This window comes from Rhinoraja longicauda, chromosome 1 (assembly GCF_053455715.1).
Source record: "Rhinoraja longicauda isolate Sanriku21f chromosome 1, sRhiLon1.1, whole genome shotgun sequence".
NCBI lineage: Eukaryota > Metazoa > Chordata > Chondrichthyes > Rajiformes > Arhynchobatidae > Rhinoraja > Rhinoraja longicauda.
The window spans coordinates 86497835-86518945 of record NC_135953.1 but is presented as its reverse complement, the minus strand read 5'-3'; the positions used below and the strand labels follow the sequence as shown (position 1 = coordinate 86518945).

Below are 21111 nucleotides of genomic sequence, written 5' to 3'. Positions count from 1 at the left end.
TCCGTAAATTTTTTTACTTTGCACATCGCCATGAAATTTCCCCCCTCTCACCTTAAACCTATGCCGAGAATTCCACAGATTCACAACTCTCTGACTGAAAAAGTTTTTCCTCATCTCAGTTCTAAATGTCCTACCCCTTATTCTTAAACTGTGGCCCCTTGTTCTGGAACTGCATGCTATATTCTGTATGTGACCTAACAATTTTTTTGTATTGCTGCATCATGACTTCTATACTCAATGCCCTGACCAATAAAGTACTCATTAAGGACTTCACCCACCTGCGCCGGTTCCATGCACATGTCCCTTCCTTTGCCCTTGAGCGGACCTACCCTTTCCCTAGCTACCCCTCTTGTTCCTAATATATATATTAAATACCCTGGGATTCTCTTCAGTCCTACTTGTCAAGAAATTTCATGGCCCCTTTTAGTCTTCCTAATTCCATGCTTAAGGTCTTTCCCGTTTCTTTAATATTCCTCGAGGGCCTTGTCCAATTTCAGCATCCTAAGGCTTACACGTGCTTCCTTGTTCTTTTTGACTAAACTAGCAGTATCTCTAGTTATCCAAAGTTCCCAAACCTGTCCATCCTTATCATTCATTCAAGTTCCTGGGTGCTTATTTGTCCTATGGACTAGATATGAATGTGAACAATGACATTAATATTTGCTGCAGTTATACATGCACCTTAAAAGCAACAACATTAATTCCCTAGCAGAAAGAGCAGATGAGATAGAATCATTACACTTATACAAGGTGTTAGATAAAGTTCTAATGGTTAAAGAGATCAAGGGACATGGAGACAAAGTGGGAACTGGATTTGTTCAGTGATACATGGCGACTGAATGGCAGGTTGGGCTTGGAGCCCAGGATGATTTTCATTCTGAGGATGCGGAATGAGCTGACTGTGGGTGTGATGGAGGCAGGTAATGTGGTGCACTTTGCGATGCCTATAATGGAGAAAGATTTGTGAAGTCACACACAATGGCAGATGAGTAGAGAGTAGCTCTGGCACCTAGCTGCCGTGAACACGATGGGCCGAATGGCTTTCTTCTGCGCTGTTACCATTCTACGATTCTAGGCGCCGGACTTCCCAGCCAGGGGAATTATTCTTTCTGTAGACACAAGGAACTGCGGAAGCTGGTTGGCAAAAAAAAGACCCAAGTGCTGGAGTAACTCAACGGTTCAGTCAGCACCTGTGGAAAACATGGATAGGTGACGTTTCGAATCGGGACTCTTCTTCAGATTCTGCAGAAGAGTTCCCACCTGAAACATCGCCTATCCATGTCCTCAACAGATGCTGCCTGACCTGCTGAGTTACTCCAACACTTTGAATGATTCTTCCGGTTGAGCTCTGCAACAAAGGCCAACACACCTTTAGCATCCCTTTTCACTTGCTGCCACTGCATGTTGGAATTCCGAGACCAGTGTACAAAACTAGCCAAGTCTCTTTGAAGATCAGCATTATCCAAAAACTAATCTTTCATAAACCATTCTGCTCTTGTGCAGCAAGGAGATGAACTTGACATTTTTCATAAGCCACACAGCTTCCTAAATGCTGAAGTGAGATGAATGAAATCTCTGAGGTTGAACTGCTGAGGTAAAGTTACGAGAGGAAAACGCTAAACGGAAGGGGTGAGGGTGGTGAAGACGAGGGTTCAATGCAAGAAATGCCACGAGATGAAGAGAGACAGGAATTAAAAAGACTGTTTTGCATTGGCCGGGAATCGAACCTGGGCCTCCTGCGTGGCAGGCGAGAATTCTACCACTGACCAACCAATGCAACAGGATAGAAACTACTCACTGCCTCCTTATTCAATATTTGCATTCACGAGTTTTCAAGAAAACAAGTTTATGGAAAAAAACTCAGCCAGCACCTATAAAGGGAACTAGACTGTAGATATTTCAGGCCAGGACCCTTTCACTGATTATATGCTTTATGATGGAGCCAACAAGAACTGTTACCATTCACTTGACCTTTACAGCCTGCTCTGCCATTTATCAATATTGTGGCTCATCGTTGTCTTCCACTATCCCCCTATCCCTGCAACATGTCAGAGGCGGAGACAGAGTAAATAATAAGAAACATTCTCTGCGAAGGAGGTATTCAAGATCAGAGGGCATAGGTTTTTTTCACTCAGAGGGTGGTTGCAATGTGGACACGCTGCCTGAGAAAGTATCGGAGACAAAGCCTCAACATTTAAGAGAAACCTGAACGAACACTTGAATCCGCCAGACAGTGAAGGCTCCGGCCACGTGACAGTAAATGGAACTAGTAAAGGCAGGTTCTTGATGGTCGGCATGAAGATGTTGGGCTGCAGGACGTGTCTCTGTGCTGTGTGACTCGATAACCCACCGACTCTATGACTCGGTCCCAACATCTGGACTGAAATCCTCTCATAACAAAGGCCAATGCACCTTTTGCTTCACTTCCCACTCACTCACCTATAACATTTGCAGTTTCAGTCATTTTCAGTGAGGGGTTTGCAGCAAAAAGGAAAGCTTTACTCATGAATGCAAATGTTGAATTAAGGGCCTGTCCCACTTAGGCGATTTCTTTGGTGACTGCCGGCGACTGTCAAAGTCGTAGCAGATCGCCAACATTTTCTTTTACCCGACGACAATGACCACGACAATGCCGAGTCAGGTTGAGATTACACCGTCTTCGGAAACATTGCAAAATTCCCATGCTGTCAATGCTTCTCCGGCAACCCAGAAACCAGATATGCATCTCCCGTACATTTTCAAATTCAAATTTTTAATTCCCGCGTGACAGGCAAGAATTCTACCACTGAATCACTGAATCACCAATGCAACAGGATAGAAACTATTCATTTACTCCTTTAGTTTAGTTTAGTTGAGAGATACCGCACAGAAACAGGCACTTTGGCCCACCGAGTCCGCACCGACCAGCATATAGATTGGGTGAATCAGCATATAGATTGGGTGAATCTATCTACATATAGATTGGGTGAATCAAATTGGCAGAGGTGTTGAGGAAGAGGATTTCTTGGAATGTATGCGGGATAGTTTTCTAAACCAACATGTAGAGGAACCAACATGAGAGCAGGCTATTCTAGACTGGGTATTGAGTAATGAGGAAGGGTTAGTTAGCAGTCTTGATGTGCGTGGCCCCTTGGGCAAGAGTGACCATAATATGGTTGAGTTCTTCATTAGGATGGAGAGTGACTTAGTTAAGTCAGAAACAACGGTTCTGAACTTAAAGAAGGGTAACTTTGAGGGCATGAGACGTGAATTGGCCAAGATAGACTAGCAATTGATTCTTAAAGGGTTGACGGTGGATATGCAATGGAAGGCATTTAAAGACCGCATGGATGAACTACAACAATTGTTCATCCCAGTTTGGCAAAAGAATAAATCAGGGAAGGTAGTGCATCCGTGGCTAACAAGGGAAATTAGGGATAGTGTCAAAACAAAAGATGAAGCATATAAATTAGCCAGAAAAAGTATCATACCAGAGGACTGGGAGAAATTCAGAGTCCAGCAGAGGAGGACAAAGGGCTTAATTAGGAAAGGGAAAATAGATTATGAAAGAAAACTGGCAGGGAACATAAAAACTGACTGCAAAAGCTTTTATAGATATGTGAAGAGAAAAAGATTAGTTAAAACAAATGTAGGTCCCTTGCAGTCAGAAACAGGTGAATTGATCATAGGGAACAAGGACATGGCAGACCAATTGAATAACTACTTTGGTTCTGTCTTCACTAAGGAAGACATAAATAATCTGCCAGAAATAGCAGGGGACCGGGGGTCAAATGAGATGGAGGAACTGAGTGTAATCCAGGTTAGTCGGGAAGTGGTGTTAGGTAAATTGAATGGATTAAAGGCCGATAAATCCCCAGGGCCAGATAGACTGCATCCCAGAGTGCTTAATGAGGTAGCCCCAGAAATAGTGGATGCATTAGTGATAATTTTTCAAAACTCTTTGGATTCTGGAGTAGTTCCTGAGGATTGGAGGGTAGCTAATGTAACCCCACTTTTCAAAAAGGGAGGGAGAGAGAAAACGGGGAATTACAGACCAGTTAGTCTAACATCGGTAGTGGGGAAAATGCTAGAGTCAGTTATTAAAGATGGGATAGCAGCACATTTGGAAAGTGGTGAAATCATTGGACAAAGTCAGCATGGATTTATGAAAGGTAAATCATGTCTGACGAATCTTATAGAATTTTTCGAGGATGTAACTAGTAGAGTGGATAAGGGAGAACCAGTGGATGTGTTATATCTGGACTTCCAGAAGGCTTTCGACAAGGTCCCACATAAGAGATTAGTATGCAAACTTAAAGCACACGGTATTGTGGGTTCAGTATTGATGTGGATAGAGAACTGGCTGGCAGACAGGAAGCAAAGAGTAGGAATAAACGGGTCCTTTTCAGAATGGCAGGCAGTGACTAGTGGGGTACCGCAAGGCTCAGTGCTGGGACCCCAGCTATTTACAATATATATTAATGATTTGGACGAGGGAATTGAATGCAACATCTCCAAGTTTGCAGATGACCGAAGCTGGGGGGCAGTGTTAGCTGTGAGGAGGATGCTAGAAGGCTGCAACGTGACTTGGATAGGTTAGTTGAGTGGGCAATTGCATGGCAGATGCAGTATAATGTGGATAAATGTGAGGTTATCCACTTTGGTGGCAAGAATAGGAAAGCAGACTATTATCTGAATGGTGGCCGATTAGGAAAAGGGGAGATGCAACGAGACCTGGGTGTCGTGGTACACCAGTCATTGAAAGTAGGCATGCAGGTGCAGCAGGCAGTGAAGAAAGCCAATGGTATGTTGGCATTCATAGCGAGGGGATTTGAGTATAGGAGCAGGGAGGTTCTGCTGCAGTTGTACAGGACATTGGTGAGACTACACCTGGAGTATTGCTTACAGTTTTGGTCTCCTAATCTGAGGAAAGACATTCTTGCCATAGAGGGAGTACAGAGAAGGTTCACCAGATTGATTCCTGGGATGGCAGGACTTTCATATGAAGAAAGACTGGATAGACTCGGCTTGTACTCGCTGGAATTTAGAAGATTGAGGGGGGATCTTATAGAAACGTACAAAATTCTTAAGGGGTTGGACAGGCTAGCTGCAGGAAGATTGTTCCCGATGTTGGGGAAGTCCAGAACAAGGGGTTACAGTTTAAGGATAAGGGGAAAGTCTTTTAGGACCGAGATGAGAAAGTTTTTTTTCACACAGAGTGGTGAATCTGTGGAATTCTCTGCCACAGAAGGTAGTTGAGGCCAGTTCATTGGCTATATTTAAGAGGGAGTTAGATGTGGCCCTTGTGGCTAAAAGGATATGGAGAGAAGGCAGGTACGGGATACTGAGTTGGATGATCAGCCATGATCATATTGAATGGCGGTGCAGGCTCGAAGAGCCGAATGGCCTACTCCTGCACCTATTTTCTATGTTTCTATGTTTCTACCTCGGAGATGAGAGGAGGTGCAAATGCATAATGTTCCATTTCCTTCGCAGATGCTGCCTGACTTGCTATGTTTTTCCAGCAGTTTGTTTCTGTAACAAAATGGCCTTATTTGTGAATGCAAATATTGAAGGAGACAGTGAATGGATTCTATCCTGTTGCATTGGTGGTTCAGTGGTAGAATTCTCGCCTGCCACGCGGGAGGCCCGGGTTCGATTCCCGGCCAATGCAAAACATTCTTTTTCATTCCTGCCTGTATTCATCTGATCTTCTTTGCTTTTAACTCTCTTCATCCCATACTCACCCCATCTGTTTAGCCTTTTCCTTCTCCAACTTTTGAAACAGCAGCTCAATCTCACAACTTTCATTCATCTCACCTCATTATTGCAGCACCAAAACATGAAAAATATCAAATTAGGCACTTTGCTGTAGAGAACAGAGTATTTATGCAAAGTGAGCGAGTGGGTATTGTTGATCTTTACAGGAATGCAGTTGTCATTGCACAGTGGTGTCGGAAAGCCAGCTTGCATGCACACAAGGTTGGAAGGGAGGCGAAAGGTGTGTTGGCTTTAGTTAAGTGAGGATATGAGTTCAGGAGTGGAGACGTTAGGAGGGAGGGCATTATGGGGGAAGGTGCCTGTTGTGAGTTAGTTACTTAAAATTGGAGAATTCTATGGAAATGGGAAGGGGAATTAAAATTAGCAACCAGCGGTCCAGAAGGCGTTGCGGGACCTCACACAAGTGTTCAACAAACTGGTCGCTGAGTCTGTGCTTGGTCTCGCCGATGTACTGGAAGTCACATTGGGAACACCGGATGCAGTAGATGAGGTTTGAGGAGGTGCACATGAACTTCTGCCTCAGTTAGAAGGACTGCTGGGGTCCCTCGATTGAGGTGGGGGAGGGAGGCAATTGGACAGGTGCTACATCTCCTGCAGTTGTTGGCGAAAGTACCTGACGAGGGGGCGAATTGGGCGGGAAGAGATGAATGAACCAAAGTGTTGCAGAGGGAGCAATCTCTGAGAAGGCGGAAAGGGGAGGAGATGGGAAGATGTGACCAGTGGTGGGATCATATTGGAGGTGACGGAGAAGTTGGAGGATGCTGAATACAGAAGGTATAATCAACGACTTTGTTGAGTGGTGTGAGATGAATCACCTGCAGCTCAACACCAACAAGACTAAGGAGTTAGTCGTGGATTTAGGTGGAGAGGAAAACCCCTGTCCCCTGTCTATAAATAATCTTCTTAAACATAGAAACATAGAAAGTAGGTGCAGGAGCAGGCCATTTGGCCCTTCAAGCCAGCACCACTATTCAATATGATCAAGGCTGATCATCCAAAATCAGTACTCCATTCCTGCTTTCTCCCTATATCCCTTGATTCCGTTAGTCCTAAGTGCAATATCTAACTCTCTTGAAAACATCCAGTGAATTAACCTCCACTGTCTTCTGTGGCAGAGAATTCCACAGATTCACAATTCTCTGGGTGAAAAAGTTTTTCCTCATCTCAGTCCTAAATGGCCTACCCCTTATTCTTAAACTGTGACCCCTGGTTCTGGACTCCCCCAACATTGGGAACATTTTTCCTGCATCTAGCCTGACCAATCCCTTAATAATTTTATGTTTCTATAAGATCCCCTCTCGTCCTAAATTCCAATGAATATAAGCCCAGTGGATCCATTCTTTCATCATATGTCAGATATCTTTTCCCGTTTTCTGCCCTGTGTCCCACCTGGATGTGCATCCATTTCTCTTTTTCCCCTTCGCCTCGTCCCTTTCCCCCTATGTTCCTTTCTCAGGCTTCACGTTTGACTCCTGTGCTCTCCTTGTCTCCGTCTCTCAGTTCCTTTTAGCTTTTCATCTCTGGCCTCCAACCATTGCCAAGCAAAACCCCCCTCACCTATATCCACCTAACACTTGCCAGACTTTGTTCTGCTCCCACCTCTCTTCCAGCTTTTTCTCTCCCCCCCCCCCTTCCCCTCCATCTGAAGAAGGGCCCAAACCTGAAATGTCACCTATCCATGTTCTTCTGAGATGCTGCCTGACCTATTGAGTTACTCCTGCACTTTGTGCCGTTTTTTGTAAACCAGCATCTGCAGTTCCTTGTGTCTCTGGTAGGACCCATTATCTGGACAGCTTTCGTGCTTTATGACAGAACCAACTAGTAGTACAGCTGCTGCTGACTTGACCTTTCCAGTCAGTTCATCTTCTTCAATTACATGTTCCGACACTACCCCCCTATCCCTTGAACTCTTGAGAGATGTAGACAGGGTAAGCAATAAGAAACATTCCCCATGATCTGGGTATCCAAGACCAGAGGGCACAGGTTAAAGGTGAGGAGTAAAATGTTTAGAGAGGAGCTGAGGAGGGTTTTTCACTCAGAGGGTGGTTGCAATCAGGACACACCGCCTGAGAAAGTACCGGAGGCAGAGAGTCTCGCTCAACATTCAAGAGGAATCTGAACAAACACCCAGAAGGCAGTGCTGCTTCCTAAATGCTGAAGTGAGATGAAAGAAAACTCTGAGGTTGAGCATCTGTTTAAAGTTGTAACATGAAAATGTTAAACAGATGGGGTGAGGGTGGGGGTGAAGAAGTTTAAATGCAAGAAAGGACAGGGGATGAATACAGGCAGGAATGAAAAAGAATGTTTTGCATTGGCCGGGAATCGAACCCGGGCCTCCCGCGTGGCAGGCGAGAATTCTACCACTGAACCACCAATGCAACAGGATGGAAATTGCTCACTACCTACCTTATTCAATAATTGCCTTCACAAGGAAGGCTATTTCTTTACAGAAACAAACTGCAAGATAAACATACCAAGCCAGGCAGCATCTGTGAAGGGAACTGGACATTAGACATTTGCACCTCCTCCCACCTCATCTACTGCATTTGGTGCTCAAAATGTGGTCGCCTGTACATCAGCAAGACCAAGTGTAGATCTGGTGACTGTTTCACTGATCACTTCACGTCCACCAAGGCCTACTGGATCTCCCAGTTGCTAACTATTTTTACTCCCCTTCCCATTCCCACACTGACCTTTCTGTCCTGGGCCTCCTTCATTACCAGAATGAGGCTACATGCAAACTAGAGGAACCGCGCACTAAATCTAAAATCATATTCCCCTTGAATAGCTTGTAATCTAATGGTAGGAATATTGACCTCATGCTTTAGGTAACTTAGCATACAAACATCCTCATAAGATCATAAGACAATAAGTCATAGGAGCAGAATTTGGCCATTCAGCATGATCGAGTCTACTCCGCCATTCAATCATGGCTAATCTATTTTTCCTCTCGTTGCCATTCCCCTCCCTACTCCCCATAACCTTTGATGCCCTTCCTCCCTTTGTGGCCCCATGCTGCCATTTCCCCCCCTGTGCTCCACCTGGATGAGCATCCATATCTCCTTTAACCCTTCACCCTGTCTCCTTCCAGGTAAGTACCATTCTCTGGCTTTGCGTTTCACACCTCTTCTCTCCTTATCTCATTACCTTTTGTCTTTTCACTGCTGGTCTTTGTCAAAAAGACCATTTTGCATTGGCCGGGAATCGAACCCGGGCCTCCCGCGTGGCAGGCGAGAATTCTACCACTGAACCACCAATGCAACAGATAAAACAATTTACTCACTGCCTCTGCAATTACAACTAAGTGTCCAGCTTCAAGTTTCTGGGCACTCACATTTCGGAGGACCTAACATGGTCCAATAACACTGCTGCGCTGGTCAAGAAGGCACAACAAAGACTGTTCTACTTAAGAACACTGAAAAAGTCTGGTCTACCCCAACAGCTGCTGAAGACCTTCTACCGCTGCACCATAGAGAGCATCCTAACGCATGGAATCCCTGTGTGGTACCTCAGCTGCACGGAGGCAGAAAGGAAAGCTCTACAGCGGGTAGTCCATAGAGCTCAGAGGGCCATCGGAACACAGCTACCAGACTTGGAGGGCATCTACAACACACGATGCCTCAGAAAAGCCACCAGCATCCACAAAGACTCTTCACACCCCTGCAACAGTCTGTTCGAACTCCTTCCATCGGGCAGACGATACAAGGCCTTCTATGCCCGCACCTCCAGACTCAGGAACAGCTTCATCCCCAGGGCCATAGCTGCTATGAACCGGTCCTGCTGAGCCGGATGGCCACAACGCATAGATCAACTTGCACTTTACCCTGTCCAAAACTGTTACAACTGTTCGTTTCGTTGGGTTGCTGCTGTCTAAATTACCTAAATTAGTGCATCGTATGGGAGGCGCATTCCCAATCTCGTTGTACCCCTGGGTACAATGACAATAAAGATATATTGTATTGTATTGTATTGTATTGTATTGTATTGTATTGTATTACTTTAGAGACAACAAATTGATGGAAAAACTTAGCAAGCCAGGCAGCACCCAGAAAGGGAACTGGACAGTAGGCATTTCAGGTCCACTTTTTTGATCAGAGGGCATAGGTTTTTTTTCACTCAGAGGGTGGTTGCAATCTGGACACACCGCCTGAGAAAGTACTGGACGCAAATATTTAAGAAAAACCTGAATAAACACTTGACTCCCCCAGACATTGATGGCTACGGCCCGGTGACAGTAAATGGAACTAGTAAAGGTAGGTTCTTGATGGTCGGCATGAAGATGTTGAGCTGCCGGACTTGTCTCTGTGCTGTGTGACTCGATAACCCACCTCCTGAACTGAAATCCTCTCATAACGAAGGCCAACGCACCTTTTGCCTCGCACCCCACTGACTGAACTATATATTGTGCATGAAGACAACTTGACCTCTGAAGAGCAACTGTATTTATTTACTGCTCCTGCCATAAAATACTATTTTTGGAGCAAGGTGTCTAACTTGACATTTTTCACGTGTTGGTGCCTCTTCCCAAGTGCTGAAGTGAGGTGAAAGAATGCTGTGAAGTTGAGCAGCTGTCATAACGTGAAAAGAGGAAAACACTAAGAAACCAGGCAACAGATGGGGTGAGGGTGGGGATGAAGAGGGTTAAATGCAAGAAAGAACAAGGGATGAATACAGGCAGGAATGAAAAATAACGTTTTGCATTGGCCGGGAATCGAACCCGGGCCTCCTGCATGGCAGGCAAGAATTCTACCACTGGCTCCTTGTCAGAATGCAACAGGGGAGCAAATATTCACTGGCTCCTTATTCAGTATTTGCATGCACAAGTAAGGACTTTAATTCCCAGAAAATGCATCGATGATGGAGACTCAAGAAACTGCAGATCTTTGAATCTTGAGCAGAACATAAAGTGTGAGAGTAAGTTAGCAATCCTGGAAGACATGGACAGGCAATGTTTCAGGACCTGAAACGTCACCTATCCATGTGTTCAGAGATGATGACTGACTCTCTGAGTTACTCCAGCACTTTGTGTTATAAACCACTGAAGGAACTTCCCAGATCTCCCCCTCTGTAATTCCTGCTGTTCTCTTGTTTGATCATATTCTGACCATGTTCTGACCCTGGTTCACTATCTTCGCCCATCTGCAATCACCCCCCCCCCCTACCTGTATCCACCTATCCTAAGCTAACCTGCAACACTTTTTTCCACTTTTCCCCCCTCCACTAGTCTGGAAAAGGATCCGATTGGAAATGTTCTCTGTCCATTCCCGCCACAGAGGTTGCCTGACCCACTGATGTCCTCCAGCACTTTATTTTTAGACATAATTCCAGCGTCGGTATTTACTTGTGTCTCCATTTGACTGCTCCACAGCAAAATCTTCTCAATGTTTGCTAACTTTGGTGAGGTTCTCCTCCTCTCTCCAATAGGATCTCTGTGGGACCGTCGTTCACCCCGTACCCTCTGTGACTCCTGCCGTTCGACCATGTTATAATCTAAACACACTACCTTCACCCATCTGCCCATCACTCCCTCCATCGCTTGTAATCACCCATCACTCGCCACATGTCACCTGTCACTTTACATCGGCAAGACCATGTGTAGACTGGATGACCATTTCACCCAATGCCTGCTCTTGGACCGCCACGAGAATCTCTCAGTTGGTACCCATTTTAACCCCATTCCCATTCCCATGCTAACCTTTCTTTCCTGGGTCTCATTGCCAGGGTGAGGCTTCATGGAAATTGGAGGAACAGTGGCTCGTATGGGGAGCTTACAACCCAATGGTATAAATATTGAATTCTTCAATTTTAAGTAACCCCACCCTTCGTCCTCTTTTCTGTGATCTCCTACTCCAATGAAAACCCATTCCCCCCCCTATCCTGCCCCCTCCCCTCAATCCCCTTCACCTAAAGTGGCACAATGGCACAGTGGTAGAGTTGCTGCCTTACAGCGCCAGAGACCCGGGTTTGATCCAGACTACTGGTGCTTGTCTATATGGAGTTTGTACGTTCTCCCCGTGACCACATGGGGTTTCTCTGAGATCTTCGGTTTCCTCCCACACTCCAAAGGTGTACAGGTTTGAAGGTTAATTGACAGTATAAAAATGTAAAAATTATCCCTAGTGTGTGTACAGTACAGTTAAAGTACGGGGATCGCTGGTCGGTGCGGACCCGGTGGGCCGAAGGGCCTGTTTCCGCGCTGTATCTCTAAACTAAACTATATACCTCCCTCTGGCTTTACATTTCACTCCCCTCAAATCTGACACACTTTTGTCTCCTTGTCATCTAGGGCATTTGTCCACCCATCTGCTCATCAAACCCCTTAATATGTATCCAGCTCTAACTTGCCAGGCTTTATCCCACCCCATCTCTTTACCAGCTTTCTCCCCACCCCCCCCCCACCACCCACTACTATCAGTCTGTAGAAGGGCCCCGACACAAAATGTTGCTTATCCAGTGCCACCAGAGATACTGCCTGACCCAGTTGCTCCTCTCTTTGTGCTGGACTAGTTTAGTTTAGTTTAGTTTAGTTTAGTTTAGTTTAGTTTAGTTTAGTTTAGTTTAGTTTAGTTTAGTTTAGAGATACACCATGGAAACATGCCCTGAGGACCACTGAGCACACCAATCGTCGATCATCTGTTCACACCACCAGTTCCATGTTACCCCATTTTTGCATTCACTCCCTACACACATGGGCCAATTTACAGAGGCCATTAACCTTGCAACAATGTTAACCTGCAACTTGCAACAAGGTTAGATTGGACATGACCTCCACTTCCAGAGAGAAAAAAGGAAAAATGGGGGGAAAAACACAACAAATTGAACCACTTCCACAGACAGACAACTGACATGAACAGAAAAAGTCAAGCTGCCTGATGTGGTAGAATTCAATACAGAGTCCAGTAGGCTGCAAGATGTTCATGATGATGATGAAACTTTATTGTCACTTGTATTAGGTACAGTGAAATTCTTTGTTTTTGTGTGTAAAGTACACAGATCTTTGAATCTTGAGTAGAATATAAAGTGTGAGAGTAACTTAGCATTCCTGGAAGGCAAGGACAGGCAACGTTTCAGGACCTGAAACGTCACCTATCCATGTGTTCAGAGATGCTGACTGACCCAGTGTACAAAGATTGTGTACAAAGTGCACTGGAGGCTACAGACCAGTGGCTCAGTGTGGGCCGAGGGAGAGATGCAGTGGTGGGCAAAGGGAGGCTTTGGAGGACCCGCCCATGTAAAGTGACAACTCAGGTGATCATTCTGCAAAACAATCCCCAAACTGCGTTTTGTAGAAGTATCTGAATCACCAAGACATTGCAGCCTTGCAGATCAAGGGTAGGTTAATCAGATTTGTGTAGATAGGGCCTGAGGGTTGGCATGTATATAGGTGAGTCAAAGGGCCTGTCACTGAGCTGTATGACCTGTGACATGGTCTCCACTCCTGAACTCATATCCTCACTTAACTAAAGCCAACACACCTTTTGCCTCCCTGGCCACCTTGTGTGCATGCAAGCTGGCTTTCCGACACCACTGTGCAATGACAACTGCATTCCTGTAAAGATCAACAATACCCACTCGCTCACTTAGCATAAATACTCTGTTCTCTGCAGCAAAGGTTGATATTTTTCATGTGTTGGTGCTGCAATAATGAGGTGAGATGAATGAAAGTTGTGAGATTGAGCTGCTGTTTCAAAGTTGGAGAAGGAAAAGGTTAAACAGATGGGGTGAGCATGGGACGAAGAGAGTTAAAAGCAAAGAAGATGGGATGAATACAGGCAGGAATGAAAAAGAATGTTTTGCATTGGCCGGGAATCGAACCCGGGCCTCCCGCGTGGCAGGCGAGAATTCTACCACTGAACCACCAATGCAACAGGATGAAAACTACTCACTTTCTTCTTATTCTATATTTTCTTTCATAAGTAATCGCCATTTCTTTGCAGAAGCAAATTGCTGTCAAAACTGAGCAAACCATGCAGCATCTGTAAAGGAAACTGGACATTAGATATTTGCACCTCCTCTCACCTCATCTACTGCATTCAGTGCTCCCAATATGGCTTCCCTTCCATCGGTGAGACCAAATGTAGACCGAGCGACCATTTCACCGATCACTCACGCTACGTCCGTCAAGGCCTACTGGTTCCCCAATCGTTATGCATTTTAACTCCCCTTCCCATTCCAATACTGACCATTCTGTCCAGGGGCTCCTCCATTGCCAGAATGAAGCCATACACAAACTGAAGGAACAACACCTCGTATTCTGCTTGGGCAGCTTACAACCCAACGGCATGAACATTGACCTCCTATTTTAGGTAACTAACTTACAAACAACCTCAGAAGACCATAAGATATAGGAACATAATTACACCCTTCAGCCCACTGAGTCCACTCTGTCATTCAATCATGGCTGATTCTCATCCCCATTATCCTGATTACTCCCCATAACCTTTGACGTCCTTCCCCCCTTTATGACCCTTGCCCCCTTTCCCCCCCCCAGTGTCCCCCCTGGATGCGCATAGAGTTCTCCTTTACCCCTTCACCCTGTCCCCTTCCATGTAGATACCTTTCTCCGGGTTTGCATTTCATGGCTCTTCTCCCCTTCTCTCCTTATCTCACTTTTGTCTATTCACCTCTGATCCAACCATCTGCCAATCAACTCCCCCCCCCCCACATCATCTGTATCCACCTATCACTTGCCAAGGTTTGTTCTGCTCCCACCTCTCTATTAATTCAACTTTCACCCACCCCCCTTCCCCCACTCTACTAACTTGACATTTTCCATGTGTTGATGCTGCTTCTGCAAGGTTGAAGGGAGATGAAAGAAAGCTGAGGCTGCACAGCTGTCGTAAAGTTACAAGAGCAAAATACTAAACAGATGGGGTGAGGGTGGGGATGAAGAGGGTTAAATGCAAGATAGAAGATAGGAAGGCAGGAATGAAAAAGAATGATTTGCATTGGCCGGGAATCGAACCCGGGCCTCCCGCGTGGCAGGCGAGAATTCTACCACTGAACCACCAATGCAACAGGATGAAAACTGCTCACTGGCTCCTTATTCAATATTTGCATTCACAAGTAAGGTCATTTTTTTGCAGAAAATGCACGTCTGAAGGAGACTCAAGGAATCGCAGATGTTGGAATCTTGAGTAGAACATAAAGTGCACGAGTAACTCAGCATCTCTGGAGGACATGGACAGGCAGCGTCATCTATCCATGTTTTTAGTTTAGTTTAAAGATACAGCACGGAAACAGGCCCTTCGGCCCACCGAGTCCACACCGACTAGCGATCCCCGCACATTAACACTATCCAACATATACCAGGGACAAGTTATATTTATACCAAGCTAATTAACCTACAAACCTGTATGTCTTTGGAGTGTGGGAGGAAACTGATCTCGAAGAAAACCCACGCGGTCACGGTGAGAATGTACAAACTCCTTACAGTCAGGATCGAACCCGGGTTTCTGGCGCTGTTAGGCAATAGCTCTAGAGCTACCAGAGATACCGTGCTCTCCATAATGTTTGGGCAAAGACCCATCATTTATTTATTTGCCTCTGTACTCCACAATTTTAGATTTGTAATGGAAAAAAATCACATGTGGTTAAAGTGCACATTATCAGATTTTAATAAAGGGTATTTTTATACATTTTAGTTTCACCATGCAGAAATTACAGCAGTGTTTATACATAGTCCCCCCATTTCAGGGCACCATAATGTTTGGGACACAGCAATGTCATGTCAATGAATGAAAGTTTATTATTTTGTTGCATATCCTTTGCATGCAATGACTGCTTGAAGTCTGTGATTCATGGACATCACCAGTTGCTGGGTGTCTTCTCTGGTGATGCTCTGCCAGGCCTATATTGTAGCCATCTTTAGCTTATGCTTGTTTTGGGGGCTAGTCCCCTTAAGTTTTCTCTTCAGCATATAAGAGGCATGCTTAATTGGGTTCAGATCGGGTGATTGTCTTGGCCACTCAAGAATTGACCATTTTTTAGCTTTGAAAAACTTCTTTGTTGCTTTAGCAGTATGTTTGGGATCATTGTCTTGCAGTAGAATGAACCACCGGCCAATGAGTTTTGAGGCATTTATTTGAACAAGTAGATAGGATGTGTCTATACACTTCAGAATTCATTATGCTACTACCATCAGCAGTTGTATCATCAATGAAGATAAGTGAGCCAGTACCTTCAGCAGCCATACATGCCCAGGCCATAACACCCCCACCACTGTGTTTCACAGATGAGGTGGTGTGCTTTGGATCTTGGGCAGTTCCTTCTCTCCTCCATACTTTGCTCTTGCCATCACTCTGATATAAGTTAATCTTCGTCTCATCTGTTCACAAGACCATTTTCCAGAACTGTGGTTGATCTTTTAAGTACTTCTTGGCAAACTGTAACCTGGCCATCCTATTTTTGCGGCTAACCAGTGGTTTGCATCTTGCATTGTAGCCTCTGTATTTCTATTCATGAAATCTTCTGCGGACAGTGGTCATTAACAAATCCACACCTGACTCCTGAAGAGTGTTTCTGATCTGCCGGACAGGTGTTTGGGGATTTTTCTTTTTGAAAGAGAGAATTCTTTTGTTGTCAGCTGTGGAGGTCTTCCTTTGCCTGTTAGTTTCTTTGCGATTAGTAAGCTCACCAGTGCTCTATTCTTAATGGTTCCAAATATTTGACTTTGGTAAGCCTAAGGTTTGGCTGATGTCTCTAACAGTTTTATTCTTGTTTCTCAGTCTCATAATGGCTTCTTTGACTTTCATTGGCACAACTTTGGTCCTCATGTTGATAAACAGCAATACAAGTTTCCAAAGGTGATGGAAAGGCTGGAGGAAATACTGGGTGCTGAGAGCTCTCTTATACCTGCATTAAGGAGGCAACTAAACACACCTGAGCAATTACAAACACCTGTGAAGCCATGTGTCCCAAACATTATGCTGCCCTGAAATGGGGAACTATATATAAACATAGCTGTAATTTCTATATGATGAAACCAAAATGTATAAAAATACCTTTGAATAAAATCTGACAATGTGCACTTTAACCACATGTGATTTTTTTCTCTATCACAAATCTCAAATTGTGGAGTACAGAGGCAAATAAATAAATGATGGGTCTTTGTCCCAAACATTATGGAAGGCGCTGTATCTCATCTCCAGAGATACTGCCTAACCATTACGACAGCTGCAGTAGTAGAGTTGCTGCCTTACAGCGCTGGAGACCTGGGTTCGATCCCAACTACGGGTGCTGTCTGTATGGAGTTTGTACGTTCTCCCCGTGACCGCGTGGGTTTTCTCCGAGATCCAAAGGCGTACAGGTTTGTAGGTTAATTGACGGTATATATGTAACAGAACATAGTTATGTACGCGTAGCAGAGCTGGTCCTTACCCTCAACAACTTCTCCTTTCACTCCTCCCACTTCCTCCAAATCCAAGGCGTAGCTATGGGCACTCGCATGGGCCCCAGCTCTGCCTGCCTCTTTGTCGGGTACGTCGAAGATTCCCTCTTCCAGGCGTACACTGCCCCTATCCCAGAACTCTACCTCCGCTACATTGACGACTGCATTGGTGCTACCTCTTGTACCCATGCAGAACTCACTGACTTCTTCAATTTCACCACTAATTTCCATCCTGCTCTTAAATATACTTGGACCATCTCCGGCATCTCCTACCATTTCTGGATCTCACCACCTCCATCACAGGAGACAGACTAGTGCCTGACAAACCCACTGACTCCCATAGCTATCTTGACTACACTTCTTCCCACCCTGTTTCCTGTAAAAACTCTATTCCCTACTCCCAATTCCTCCGTCTATGCCGCACCTGCGCCCAGAATGAGGTGTTCCATACTAGGGCATCGGAGATGTCCTCATTCTTTAGGAAACAGGGGTTCCCCTCTTCCATTATAGATCAGGCTCTCACTAGGGTCTCCTCAATATCCCACAGCTCCTCTCTTGCTCCCCCTCCTCACATTCGTAACCAGGAGAGAGTCCCCCTTGTCCTCACCTTCCACCCCATCGGCCGCTGCATACAACAAATTATCCTCCAACATTTCCGCCACCTCCAACGGGATCCCACTACTGGCCACATCTTCTCATCTCCACCCCTTTCTGCTTTCCCCAGAGACCGTTCCCTCCAAAACTCCCTGGTCCACTTGTCCCTTCCCTTCCAGGCCACCCCCTCCCCAGTTACTTTTCCCTGAAACACCTGTCCCTTTATCTTCCCCCTCGACTCCATCCAAGGACCCAAACAGTCTTTCCAGGTGAGGTAGAGGTCCACCTGCACCTCCTCCAACCTCATCTATTGTATCCGCTGTTCCGGATGTCAACTTCTCTACATCGGCGAGACCAAGCGCAGGCTCGGCGATCGTTTCGCTGAACACCTTCGCTCAGTGCGACTCAACCAACCTGATCTCCCGGTGGCCGAGCACTTCAACTCCCCCTCCCATTCCCAATCTGACCTTTCTGTCCTGGGCCTCCTCCATTGTCAGAGTGAGGCCCAGCGCAAATTGGAGGGACAGCACCTCATATTTCGCTTGGGCAGTTTACACCCCAGCGGTATGAACATTAACTTCTCTACCTTCGGATAGTTTCTGCTTTCCCTCTCTATTCCCTCCCCTTCCCAGTTCTCCCACTAATCGTCCTGTCCATGACCACATCTTATCTTTGTCCTGCCCTGTCCCCTGACATCAGTCTGAAGAAGGGTTTCGACCTGAAACATCAATTTGTGTCTGCCTTCGATTTAAACCAGCATCTGCAGTTTTATTTCCTACTGGTATATATGTAAATTGTCCCTAGTGTGTGTTGGATAGTGTCAATGTGCCGTGATCACTGATCAGTGCGGACAGTGGGCGGTGTATCTCTAAAACAAAAAAACCTGCTGATTTACTCCAGCACTTTGTGTTATAAACCACTTCAGGAACTTCTCAGAGCTCCCCCTCCGTAATTCCTGCTGTTTGACCATGTTCTGACCATGACTCACTTTCTTCACTCATCTGGCACTCACCAGGCATCTGCCAGGCAGGAATTTAAAAAGGCAGACACAAGTCAGGAGTAACTCGTCGGGTCAGGCAGCATCTCTGGAGAGAAGGAATTAAAAAAGAATGTTTAGCATTGGCCAGGAATCGAACCCGGGCCTCCTGCGTGGCAGACGAGAATTCTACCACTGAACCACCAATACAACAGCATAGAAACTGCTCACTGGCGCCTTATTCAATATTTGCATTCACACGTGAGGAGATTTTGTTTGTAGAATACAATCTGTTGGAGAAACTCAGCAGGCCAGGCAGCAGGAGGGAATTCAGCGGTCAAGGTTTTGGATCAACAACTTTCACCGGCACTGCTATCATGCTTTTTGATCAAAGGAACAAGAACTGTTGCTGCTCGTTTGACCTTTACAGGCTGCTCTGCAATTTATCAATGTCACCAGGATGTTACTACGACTGGCAGGGTTGAATTATAGGCAGAGGCTGGAAAGGCTGAGATTTATTTCTTTGAAGTACACAAACGCATGAGGGCCATGCATAAAATGAATGCTCACAGTTTTTTCCATGGGCAGAGGATTCTAAAACTAGAGAGCAGAGACTTAAGGTCAGAGAGGAGGGATTTAAGAGGGAATTCAGGAGCAAATGTTCCACTCAGAGGTTAGTCCGTGTCCGGAATGAGCTGCCAGAGGAAGCTGTAGAAGAGGATACAATTACAACTTTCCAAAGATGTTTGACAGATACAGGTCCACCACCGATTTTCTGGCAACCTTGGATTCCAGAGTATTTCTGGATTCTCCATTTTGCCAAACCACCAGAGGTCATGGCCTCCGAGAGGAGTCCAAAAGTATCGGAACGGTCCTCCTGGGCCACCGAGGGGCCGAGGTACCGGTGTAGGCCGTGGAAGTCGGCAATCGGAACAGATCTGAGGCAAATTCGACCCACCGATCATCGTGGAAGTCCTGATGAGGTTGCGATCGGCCGCCCCACCTGGCCTAGGAGCCACATTTTCAGAAGGACCTCCGGGGGGGGGGGGGGATTTAAGTAAACTCTCGTAATATTGTCCAGATTAAAGGATGTGCTGGACCAGCAGTTGCTGGAATATCAGTGGTAGACCTGTATTTAGATAGAAAAGGTTTGGAGGATATGCGTCAAATGCAACCTAATGGAGCCAGCCCAGAATGCCAACTTAGTCAGCATGCACAAGCTGGGCTCAAGGGTCTGTTGCCATACTACGACTCTATGAATCTAATATCTGGGTGTTCTGAGGTCGGCTCTGGGAAGCACCCTGGAGCACGGAGGCTGAGCAGTGGCCGTGTGAGGTGAGGGACATGGGTCAATGTGTCCATAGAAGGAGTGGGTGGAGTGGGCCGCTGGAGGGCCTGCAGCAGTCTGGGGCTCAAGTGGATCAGGTACCGCTCCAAGAGACTGACTGGGTGGATCGGACAAGGCCTGCAGCGGCATGGAGTGGTGACTGGAATTGAAGGAAATGTCATTCAACACGAGAACAAGTTCAGTCGGGTGAACAAGTGTATTGGTGGAGGAGAACTCATTGGGCCTGTAACCCAGGAAGAAATTGAAGGCCGTCAGACCATCTAGATGTTCCTCATCCCACATTAGAACCTATTGTGAACATGATGGGCCAAATTGCATTCCTCTGTGCTGTGCTCATTGTATCATTCCATGATCTGGACAGCCTGGGAAATCATCCTCCTTGCATCCAGCCCACTGTAAGTATCACAGAGATCTCCTCTTGTGCCTTTAGGTTGCACAGTCTCTAGGCCACATCGTCTCACCTTTCATAAAATACTATGCTCCTACTGTATTATGCAGCAAAATGCGAACAACATTTTTCACGTGTCCGTGCTGCTTCCTAAGTGTTGAAGTGCGATGAAAGACAGTTGTGAAGTTCTGTTCAGTTTAGTGTATTGTCACAGTGAAAAGCTGTTTGGTGCGTGCTCACCAACAAACCAACCAACCAAGTTGACCAGCTGTGGCAAAGTATGCTAAATAGATGAGGTGTGGAAGGGGATAAAATATGGTTAAATGCAAGAAGGAAGATGGGATGAATACAGGCAGGAATGAAAAAGAATGTTTTGCATTGGCCGGGAATCGAACCCGGGCCTCCCGCGTGGCAGGCGAGAATTCTACCACTGAACCACCAATGCAACAGGATGAAAACTGCTCACTGGCTCCTTATTCAATATTTGCATTCACAAGTGTATTGCTACACAATATTTGTCAACTTATTCTCACAGACCAGAGTATGATGATTTGGGGAAACAGTCAGCTATTTTATTATCCAGGCACACACTCTTACTTGATTACTCACACAAACAACACAAGAACGTCCAGGGGGAATCTCAAATCCAAGAAGGC

General features: G+C 45.8%; 7 non-coding genes across 7 annotated transcripts; 1 reads left to right on the top strand and 6 right to left on the bottom strand.

Annotated features, from left to right (window-relative positions):
- Positions 1-5582: 5582 nt before the first annotated feature.
- On the top strand, positions 5583-5653 carry trnag-gcc (transfer RNA glycine (anticodon GCC)). Its single transcript has one exon. It is a non-coding gene; the product is annotated as a tRNA-Gly (tRNA).
- Positions 5654-8067: 2414 nt separating this feature from the next.
- Positions 8068-8138, bottom strand: trnag-gcc (transfer RNA glycine (anticodon GCC)). The gene has a single exon. It is a non-coding gene; the product is annotated as a tRNA-Gly (tRNA).
- An 811-nt stretch (positions 8139-8949) lies between these two features.
- Positions 8950-9020, bottom strand: trnag-gcc (transfer RNA glycine (anticodon GCC)). The gene has a single exon. It is a non-coding gene; the product is annotated as a tRNA-Gly (tRNA).
- Positions 9021-13554: 4534 nt separating this feature from the next.
- trnag-gcc (transfer RNA glycine (anticodon GCC)) lies at positions 13555-13625 on the bottom strand. The gene has a single exon. It is a non-coding gene; the product is annotated as a tRNA-Gly (tRNA).
- A 1079-nt stretch (positions 13626-14704) lies between these two features.
- Positions 14705-14775, bottom strand: trnag-gcc (transfer RNA glycine (anticodon GCC)). The gene has a single exon. It is a non-coding gene; the product is annotated as a tRNA-Gly (tRNA).
- A 4083-nt stretch (positions 14776-18858) lies between these two features.
- trnag-gcc (transfer RNA glycine (anticodon GCC)) lies at positions 18859-18929 on the bottom strand. The gene has a single exon. It is a non-coding gene; the product is annotated as a tRNA-Gly (tRNA).
- Positions 18930-20829: 1900 nt separating this feature from the next.
- trnag-gcc (transfer RNA glycine (anticodon GCC)) lies at positions 20830-20900 on the bottom strand. The gene has a single exon. It is a non-coding gene; the product is annotated as a tRNA-Gly (tRNA).
- Between the last annotated feature and the right edge of the window lie 211 nt (positions 20901-21111).